The sequence below is a fragment of the Neolamprologus brichardi genome, chromosome 1 (genome assembly GCF_056152115.1).
Source record: "Neolamprologus brichardi isolate AB-2024 chromosome 1, ASM5615211v1, whole genome shotgun sequence".
NCBI classification, from domain to species: Eukaryota; Metazoa; Chordata; class Actinopteri; order Cichliformes; family Cichlidae; genus Neolamprologus; species Neolamprologus brichardi.
This window is the reverse complement of record NC_142104.1, coordinates 40387962-40398641: the sequence shown is the minus strand read 5'-3', so window position 1 is coordinate 40398641 and position 10680 is coordinate 40387962. Positions and strand designations below refer to the sequence as shown.

Sequence of the window (10680 nt, the reverse complement as noted above, 5' to 3'; positions counted from 1 at the left end):
CTGAATAAAACGACACTATTTTTATTAATCCTTATTCTGCTGTCACACTAATGAAGACAGTGGCGGGAGGCCAGCGCGTGACCAGTGCTACTGTGACCGTGTGCAGTAAAATTGCAGTCTTGTTGATGATCGGTTTGAGGACGGGTCCAGCTCTGCGACCACTTGCAGTTAGCTGCGGTCTTCAGAACAGCTTTGGTGCATCAACATGACAGTAAAACAGCAATAAGATGGAGTCTGTCTCCTATCAGTTTGACTATGCAGTCTAGTTGCCAGTTGCTGCCAAGTTGTTTGTCTGTAACTGGCAAACTACTTACATTAAAAACGTAACAGTTGACACAGAAATTACAACACAAGCAGTGACGCAGTTGCAGCAGGATGGAGGTATAACTGCTCAGCAACCTTACTCTTATATTGGAATACCACCAGCCTGCAACCAGAGGAGGCGAGTCCCCTATTGCAAAGAGACACATCACAAACAAGTTGCACTCACCGACTCAGACTGATTGCACCATTTTAATAATCTGTCTGTTTATATGTCTGAGAGTGATTGTAGTCAGTCCAGATTGTTTGAAGACAGATTGTCATCCTGCAATCACATACATTGATTTCTCAACTTCTGGGTAGTAGTTGGTCTCCACAAGTATTTGGTCACCAAATGTGAAAAGATTCAATACAACCACCAAGTTTTCCTTGCTGCAAGGATGTTGCCATCTACTTTTACTCTAGAGCAGGGCTGGGCAACTCCAGGCCTCGAGCTGCAGGTTTTAGATGTGTCCTTGATCCAACACAACTGATGATGATTCAAATGGCTAAATGACCTCCTCAACATGTCCTGATGTTCTCCAGAGGCCTTGTAACGAACTACTCATGTGATTCAGGTGTGTTGACCCAGGGTGAGATCTAAAACCTGCAGGACACCGGCCCTCAAGGCCTGCAGTTGGACGCCCCTGATCTAGTGTGAGTCACCAACAAAACAGATTTGAATAAAATGTCGTATAAAAACGTCAGCAAACAGCTGTTTAGTTTCCCTAAAAATAAAACCATGCTATTCAACTTCAATTCATGGGATTCTGGGTCCTAATACTGGTGCCCACTCCACTGTTTCCAGTTGCACCTAAGAAGTAGACGGTGTGCAAGAAAATTTGGCTCTTTTTCTTTTTTAAAAAACAGTCCATTTCAGGCCGTTTAGCTGCTGCTGGCGTTTGTATTGTGTGTCAAACTGAGTATCCACATGAAATGCTTCAGGGTTCTACTGTCAAAATTAAAATTGCACTTTGGCAGCTTTGGTCATCTCGAGGACGACGTCTGTCAGCATCCAGTTCCCCGTACTAAAACCCGTGTTGGTAATAAAATGCACCCAGTGCTGTCATTCAGAGGCTTCTGAATGCGACACATTAAGTCGAGAGGTTGTCTCTCACTGCTATCGCTGTAATAAATGCAGCATTGTTGTGTACATTTTGGATAACTGCAATAAAATCTTACAGAACGGCTCCAGTAACATCATAATTGGTTTTTATACAGCTGTTATTTACTCTTTCATTGACAGTTTTTAGAGGAGAGAAAACTGAGTTAACCTTGCTGAGCTCTTCATAATGTGCGGTGAGTCGAGCTTTGTATTTGTGCAGAACATTACAAATTTGATCAAATTCAGCTTTAGCTTTTTAAATCCAGCTCTCACACCTCACTCCAATTTTCACCTCCCGTTTCTCCTCAACCTTGGAAGAAATGTGTTTTATGGTGCTGCTGACATCTGTGTAACAAGAAATAGAGCTGATGTCATCTGCTGCAAGGCTGTAATGTTTCCCTCCTTTCATTGTACACTGTAAAATTGAATTAGTTCCCAGAACTCAAAAAAATTCAGGAAACTCCTTGCCTCAAAAAAACTAAGTAAAGCTTACTTAAGATGACTGTTAGGACAACTTACACATTGCAAGTCTGCAGTATTAAGAATAACTTGATATTTCTGACTGTACAATTTTAATTGTTTACCTACTGACAAACATTTCAAGTTCAACTAAATGAAAAAACTATTTGTGGTAACCTGAATATGATTAAAAATAATTAACAACACTTTTTGTAATGATGTTAAAATCAGCCCAACTTTTATTTTCAAACACAACAAAGTATAACAGCCAACATACTGGACACTGTTCTGCTGAACAACAAACAATTATATTGCCATCACTGTTATAATCTTGCAATGAAACAAAGTCTCAGATGTAATTATTCTGAAAATAAGTTTAGGCCTACCACAAGTTTGTTTTGTACTTACATTACTTATATAATCAAAATAAAATATTTATTGTTCTGTCACAAGTGCAGTCTCTGATTTAAACAACACATTTGTTTTTCATTCCAACACAGGAGCTGGAATGTTGTAATGTTTTAAGGATGGCTTGTTTCCAGTCCAGGCATTACTGCCTGAATGACTGTCATGGATCGAGGTGATCCAAATGTAAGTGCAGAAGAAGGTCTTTAACTTCCCTTAAGTACAGTGGCAGTGGATGTGGGTTGGAGATGCAATGAGCTTGAACCTGCAGGCGACCATCTTCACTGACCACACCATCTGTGACGGAGGACTCATCTCTCCTGCTGTCCTGCAAGCAAACAATCATATTTTTTGGAACATGAACTTAATTGCTTTCTTAAAACATTTTTTTCTGCATTTAGTATAAAACAGACTCCAATTTACACAATCTCAGGCTCCCTCCCCACCAGAGAGGTGACATTCAATGTCCCAATTGTCAGTCTGGATAGCCCTGACCCCCACCCAACACACAATAATGCCATGAAAGCATCATTTTAAAAAGGGCTATGCAAACATGGCCAATAACTTTCATTCTAATGATGTGCAAAATGATTTGGGCACAAAACAAATTTTGCTGTTAGAAAACTTGCAGACTTCACTATATACAGTGTAGACCCTCTAAACTAAGTTTGGGGGATGTGATCTTTCAAGAAATGCAGACCAAACTGTTGTTGTTTGTTTACTTACACAGCATGTCTTGTAGAATTAACCGGAGTCACCGGCAACAGCATAGTGCAGTCATATCTCAAGTCTAATAACAGAAGACAGGAAAAGATCAGTAAAGAAACAACTTCCCCAAACCAAAGCACAAATAAAACAATAAGTAAAACAGGCTGATCTAAAGTATGATTAAAGTTCAGCCTCATTAATATAAATGTCACTGACAGTTGCTAATATATTGGAAAACCAAAATACTTACCACTGAGTTGATGTCTTTCTGTCCAACAACAGGAGTGCTGATCCCGAGCCTCAAAGACAGTAAGAAGCAAGCAGAGGGAGAAAAAGCAGAACAGTTTTCAGAAACTGATTTGATCCTTAATGGCTGTGCAATTATTGTAACATAGAGTTATGTTGTTAAATAAAGGCTAGATTTGACATTAATAGATGCCACAGATGTTCAAAAGCTGCCACAAAGCATGAACAACAAATGGACGTCTCCGAAAACGATGGAGCATTTTTGCAAATATGTGATGTCTTGATAAATCGAGCAGATATTTGAACTTTACACAGCTACATTCTCGCCTGAAAATATCTTAAGAGTTTATTTTGTGACCCAGAAAAAGTAATACGTTTTTTAGCCGCGCTCCTCCGCCATTGCTGCGCTTACACAGGCTCCGACAACCGGTGTTCCAGATCTACTGGCGTTTAGATCAACTGGCGTTGGTCGAACAGATGTGTGGCAGACTTGCGTTTCAGGAGCTGCTACCGACAAACCAGCAAAAAAAACGCCAAATGTGTCATCTGTGACACTTGTGAGGTTATCTCAAACACACTCCGTCAGTCTTGATGCTGTTGAACAGCAAAATGTTTAAAAATGTCCCGAGTTTACCTGGTGATATCCTCATGCGCGACGCGATCGCGAAAACAGCAAACAATTAACACCACGCCGATGTTGTTCACAGGACAGCAAGAGTAAACGATCGGGAGACTCTTGCCGTCGTTATCGTTCCCCTCGCACATTTTATTTCTCTGAATTCAGCGTTTTTGCTGCACAACTACAGCGAGCAGTTTACTTTGTGCACTAACATGGAGTCGAGTCAACCAGCGCCACCTCTGGCCAAGTGCCACAACCTACAGCCAGATCAACCTGTGACACGCATCTGCAGCACGTTTGAATTCGTTTCATGCACAACACATTTGTACTTTCAATTGTGTCTGTCTGTGCGTCATGCAAATAAACCTTTGAAATGAATGAAATGACACTAATATTTCACTAGTGTTGTAACATCACATGTCGTTAGCGTAGTCTGTCTGTGTCTTTTCTCTGCGAACAAAGATTTTAGAGTTGGTTGTTATATACAGTATAAGTGTGGTCAATCTAATAAACATTTGTAAGGAGATGGCAGTTACTGTGAATGTACAGCAGGTGATTAGTAATAAACAGTCAGACAATGACCCTGACAATCTCATTCAATCTTGCAGATTGCACATCCTGTGGAAAGTGGTACCACACAGTGTGTGTGGACTTCCCCTGTGCAGAAAGCGACTACTACTGTTGTGCATACTAAATAAACAAAAAAAATTGATCAACGTTGTAAAAGATCTGAATGTACAAGGGGTTAGTGCAGCCACTCAGCCTCTACTCAATGTGATCATAGCAGCAGGTGCAGATGTGTCACAAGTTAATCTAGTAGTAGGCTGTGGTATTTGGCCACAGTTGGCAGCAGTGGACTGACCTGCATTGGAGACTGCTCCAGCTGCTATGTGATAGTGGATCTGCTACAAATTGAAGATCACATGGAAGTTTTGGAAATTAACCTTTGTATTATGTTGACAAACAAAAAAGTGACATTGATTTTGTTGTGGGTCATTTTGACCCGTACTGTGTAAATCCACTCAGAATTGTCAAGAAACTGCAATATAACAATAGCAACTTTATTTTCCATCAGATAAACATGTAGAACACAGACATACAACAGTTAGACTTTCCATAACTATTTTAGGAACAATTTGGAAAAGATTTTTTGTTCTTACAAACACATATCTTTTGAACTTGCTCAACGTTCTCAGTTTTTCAATGCTCAACATTTTTGTCCACATGATGGACAGAATGTAACTGTGTGCTTTCTGCAGATGTACTTCTTGCATTTCTCACAAAAAGTGCTTGTTTTAAAACAGGAATCTTCCTAACTAAGATTTAAAACAAAAGATTTCTACGTCTCCTCCAGACTCAAAAACAGATGACAAACCAATCGACACACCTGAGTCACTGACTTTCTTAAATCCACTCACTCTCACTGGCTTTGTTCATTACTAATCACTGTGTAACTGCTGTGAATTCACAGTAACTGCCATCTCCTTACAAATGTTCATTAGATTAACCACACCTATACAGACTGTATATAACTACCAACTCTCCAGCCATGTTGATGGATTGCCTATATTGGCTGGAAATATTCATTTCCAGAGAAAATTCACAGGCAGACTCTGCTTACAGGATGTGATGTGACAACACTGATGAAATATTGCTGTGTCATATTTGTCCAAAGCGTATTTCATTGTTATGGAAAAAGAGAACATTAAAATCATGATGAACAGGGATGGTGATTTCTATGACTTTGTGTATATAATTTGGAATTTTGTACAAATGTAGGCCAATAAGGAATATATGATATCGTTGCATTATTTTCAAAGGTTTATTTGCATGACGCACAGACAGAGACAATTGAAAGGTACAAATATGTTGTGCATGAAACGAATTCAAACGTGGAGCAGATGTGTGTCACAGGTTGATCTGGCTGTAGGTTGTGGCACTTGGCCAGAGGTGGCGCTGGTTGACTCGAGTTCATGTTAGTGCACAAAGTAAACTGCTCGCTTTAGTTGTGCAGCAAAAACGCTGAAACCATAAAACGTGCGAGGGGAACGATAACGACGGCAAGATTCTCCCGATCAACATCGGCGTGATGTTAATTGTTTGCTGTTTTCGCGATCGAGTCGCGCATGAGGATATCACCAGGTAAACTCGGGACATTTTTAAACATTTTGTTGTTCAACAGCATCAAGACTGATGGAGTGTGTTTGAGATAACCTTACAAGTGTCACAGATGACACATTTGGCGTTTTTTTTGCTGGTTTGTCGGTAGCAGCTCCTGAAACGCAAGTCTGCCACACATCTGTTCGACCAACGCCAGTTGATCTAAACGCCAGTAGATCTGGAACACCGGGAGGTCAAGGCTTGATAGAGTCCAGGAGCACAGCTAACTCCTGGCTTATTGTTTTCAACCCCACTGCACTCTTTTGCTACACAGGTTAAACATTATATATATATATATATAATTAGTTAGTTAGTTATGGCTATGGATTGAAAATACCCCCCCCCACACCCCACCCTACCCCTAACGGCTACACCTCCCAAAGAATTTTGTCTGGGCTCTTATCTCACTTTTTTATTTCAGACAATCAACAGAAAATTTCACAGACATAGTTTTATGTAAGGTTTTTAAGGCTGTGGTGTTAATTTTTAAGTAACATGAGCCCCAGCGGCAGCAGCAACGCTAGGCTAACACTAGCAAGGCTAACACTAACTAGCTAGCAAGATTATAATCCTGGTGCTAAACTAAGAGAAGCCACAAAATCAGTTTGAATAAGAGTAAACATTTACTCACCAAGTCAGTGTATCAGGTAAAGATTCACAGCAATGAAAAAAATAATATCTTGAGCTGACGCTTTTCCAGGTTTGCTCAACATATTCCATAACAAATGCTGGCACCGTGAACATGCGGACTGATCCGAGAGGGAGGAGGACGGTAGTGACGTGGCATTTTCAAAACACATCTTTCATCCTTCCGCCCTGAGAAGCAAAACTTCCAGCTTAGTTAGTTTTTCTAAGTTAAGACAACTCAAATAAATTGAGTTTATCAGCATTTTTGCATAAAAAGTACTGGTAACCTATTTAAATCGAGTTCTAATAACAAATTGTTAAAAATTGAGTTCAGCCTATTTAATATTTTTAATGAAACACAATATTCCATTTTCCAGTGTAGGTTTCCATGTGTAATTAGTGTGTAAGAATATTGCAGAAGAAGCTTAATGTGTACTTTGTAAAAACGATGAGAAAAAAAGCTGGCTGAAGAAGAAAAGATAAATGTCCTTTTTTGCATGCCTTTTCTCAGCCGGCCGTTTGGCGTATGACATGTGGCAGAAGGCTCTGGTCCAGAGCACCGCCAGTTCGAACCCCTCCCGAACTCAATGCCACGGCCCTCGCTTGGGGGGCGGGGAAACGCCCACTCGCGCTTCCTTTTTGCTTTTTTCCTGCTCTCGCCAAGTCCTCCGCCCGCTCTACATCTCTCTTATTACCATTTATTACTTTTATTAGCTTAGTTAGTTTTTCTAAGTTAAGACAACTCAAATAAATTGAGTTTATCAGCATTTTTGCATAAAAAGTACTGGTAACCTATTTAAATCGAGTTCTAATAACAAATTGTTAAAAATTGAGTTCAGCCTATTTAATATTTTTAATGAAACACAATATTCCATTTTCCAGTGTAGGTTTCCATGTGTAATTAGTGTGTAAGAATATTGCAGAAGAAGCTTAATGTATACTTTGTAAAAACGATGAGAAAAAAAGCTGGCTGAAGAAGAAAAGATAAATGTCCTTTTTTGCATGCCTTTTCTCAGCCGGCCGTTTGGCGTATGACATGTGGCGAAAGGCTCTGGTCCAGAGCACCGCCAGTTCGAACCCCTCACGAACTCAGTGCCACGGCCCTCGCTTGGGGGGCGGGGAGACGCGCACTCGCGCTTCCTTTTTGCTTTTTCCTGCTCTCGCCAAGTCCTCCGCCCGCTCTACATCTCTCTTATTACCTTTTATTACCCGAACAAAATCACAATCAAGCTTACACTCATGCCTTTGCCTTTCACCACTTCAAAACTGCGCCTACTTCAATATTACCTTCATTCGCTCTCTTTGCTTTTCGCCTTTCCTCACTACACTAAGTACCATTTTTTAATGCTGTGTATTCACTCTTGCTAAGTACTAATAACAAATTGTTAAAAATTGAGTTCAGCCTATTTAATATTTTTAAATAAACACAATATTACATTTTACAGTGTAGTCTGTGTGCTTCTTAAAGCAACTTAAGTACGCAAGTCAAATCCACTGCAAGTGTCATTCTGCCCCACATTCATAGGAATGCCAATGCATTTAATAACCACACTCTTTTTTCTTTTCTAGTTGTGGTTTCAAAAAATAGAATAGAATAGAGTAGAGTAGAGTAGCCCTTTATTGTCATTGTACATGTACTGTGAAATTATGGGGTTTGTGTTACAGTGGGGTCAAAAGAGTAATTTTTTAAAAGTTTGTTCAGAAATATCACAACAACAATTTTGTAGACTAGTATAATAATCTTTTGCAAACAACTGTAGTCATTAGCTGATGAGTCCAACCAACCTTTAGGGACAACACATCAAAGCTTTCCCTTACTCATTGCAGCAAGGGGGTCATTCTGCATTAGATCAATGGGAAGAACAAGATCTGGGCAATCAACACCTATGCCCTGCCGGTCCTCAGATACCCTGCTGGGATAATTGGCTGGGAAAGGAGGAAACAGGAGCTACTGACAAGATGCTAAAGGTCCTTACCACGCATGGTCGCAATGTTTGTCGCACTGTTGCACACACAGCACGCTCGTTTGTTTCAACTTACCAACGTGTACGTAATAAGCTAATACTCCTGTGTGCTATACACTACAGTGTACGCTGTACACCTACTTACTGGTTTTGTCGCATCAGTCTGTGTCTCTGAGTTAACTTGTGTTTCTCCTACAGCTCCGGACGGCAAAAAATGCGCGTGCTCTTTGTGAGCTCGTTCCCGGCTCGTTCCCAGCGCGTTCTGCTGTCAAGGGCGATCATTGGTTAAATGTGATCATGTGACTGATGCAAGCCAGATCCTTTTATGTAGCAAAACTGTGATTAATAGTTAAATATTATTGTTGAGGAGCACAGACAGGACTCCGCACGCACACACACATTAAAAAAAAAAATTAATAATATTTTTTTAAAAAGTTGCCTCAACAAAAGGGCACTTTGGGCACCCATCAGGAAAGGGGCGGGTGCTCAAGCCCCCCTAGCCCCCACCCCTGCACGTGCCTGGTAATCATGGCGGCACAGGAACAAGTTCTAAGTGCAAGACTAAGGTCAGTAGAGGGTTAGGGTGTCTACCACATCAGGCAAGACCCCAGATGCATGCTCTGTAAAGACAATCCAGCACACAACAGCAGGGTGTAAGATGCTAACAGGCAGGGCATACTTGGAATGGCACAACTAGTGTACAGGAACATCTGTCCCGAGTATCACTTGGAAGTCCTGAGGTCAGAATGGCATCAGCTAGAAAGCTGAGATCTTGTTTGACTTCCAGATACAGACTGATAAACTGGCAAATGGTTAACCAACCAAACATAGTAGTGGTGAACTAGCAGAAGAAGACCGTAGTGATAGATGTAGTTATGCTAAGTGATAGCAACAACAGGAAGGAGGAGCATATATGGTCATATTTGGTCATACACACACATACATAGACCAATTTTTTCCCCCCAAGGTTTCTAATTAATAGAAACTTTGTGGCAATGAACAGGTTCATGTTGGGGACTGGGGAGTGCATTGAGGAGTCATAGAAACAGTCCAGCAGATAAAACAAACAAGCTGATGTTTTTTTTAGAAACGGGAAAATTACCAACAGCACCTCCAGCTCAGGGCACATCCATTTATAGTCTTGGGAAATCTGGTCCTAAGTGGTCGTCATGGAAGAGTTGCAGGCAAAAAGCCATAAAAAAGAAACAGCAGTTGGTTCCCTGCAATTAAGTTATTATTAGCTCTAAAATTGTAATTATGATTATATTTCTTTCCTATCAGGTCTGCATTTCTGGTTGTTCAGTACTCTGCTTGATGGTACGGGAAAAGATTATCAGCAGAGGCATGCTGATGTTTTGGACTGATTGTCAAGGTAGCACAGTACACTGTTTAACCCAGGAGACACAGAAAGAGTACTCAGGATTATTGATGCTCACAAAGCAGGAGAAGGATATGCAAAGTTATCACTGTGTTTCCAAGTGTCACTAAGTGGAGTGGGAAGAATGATCAAGAAATTTAAAGAGCCACAGAGTGGAGAAGATGCCTGACAGAGTAAAAGATTTAAAGTCTGTGAACTAGTGAGAGATGTGTCCAAAGAGCCCAGAACAACTACCAGCACACCAGCATAATGACTTGGACAAGTCAGGAGCAATAGTTTCAAGAAGATAATCATTTGAAACCTGTATAGGAATATACTGTGAGGTTGCAATACTTCATTAAACATAATCAAAGAGTATCTGTATGTACCAGATCATTTTTCAGAGGGGACAGTAAAACACCCCCAGGAACAAGTGCTTTGGGGCAGTTTCCTCCTTTTAAGCAGCTCATACTTACAAAACTCACAGAAATAAGATCTAGAACTTTCTTTACTTCTTTCTCTAAATCTGTAACTCTGTGCTTATTGGATAATCAAACATGTAAACATGCTGTCATGGTCTGAAATAATGTCATTGGAGGTCCTTGATTCTAACCTGTTTACTAGTGTTTGATTGTTTTTAATGTGGTATATGAATCTGTTTGTTTCATGGTCACGTGTTTGGTTTTGTTGATTTATTTAATGTCATCAACCTGCCAGCGGCTAAATCTGA

The 10680-nt window shown here is 40.4% G+C and overlaps 1 long non-coding RNA gene across 1 annotated transcript; it reads right to left on the bottom strand.

The window, feature by feature from the left end:
* Nucleotides 1-2038: 2038 nt before the first annotated feature.
* On the bottom strand, nt 2039-6753 carry LOC148106486 (uncharacterized). Its single transcript, XR_015719424.1, has 4 exons — nt 6634-6753; nt 3228-3276; nt 2996-3059; nt 2039-2597 (listed from the first exon to the last, which is right to left on the bottom strand). It is a non-coding gene; the product is annotated as an uncharacterized LOC148106486 (long non-coding RNA).
* Between the last annotated feature and the right edge of the window lie 3927 nt (nt 6754-10680).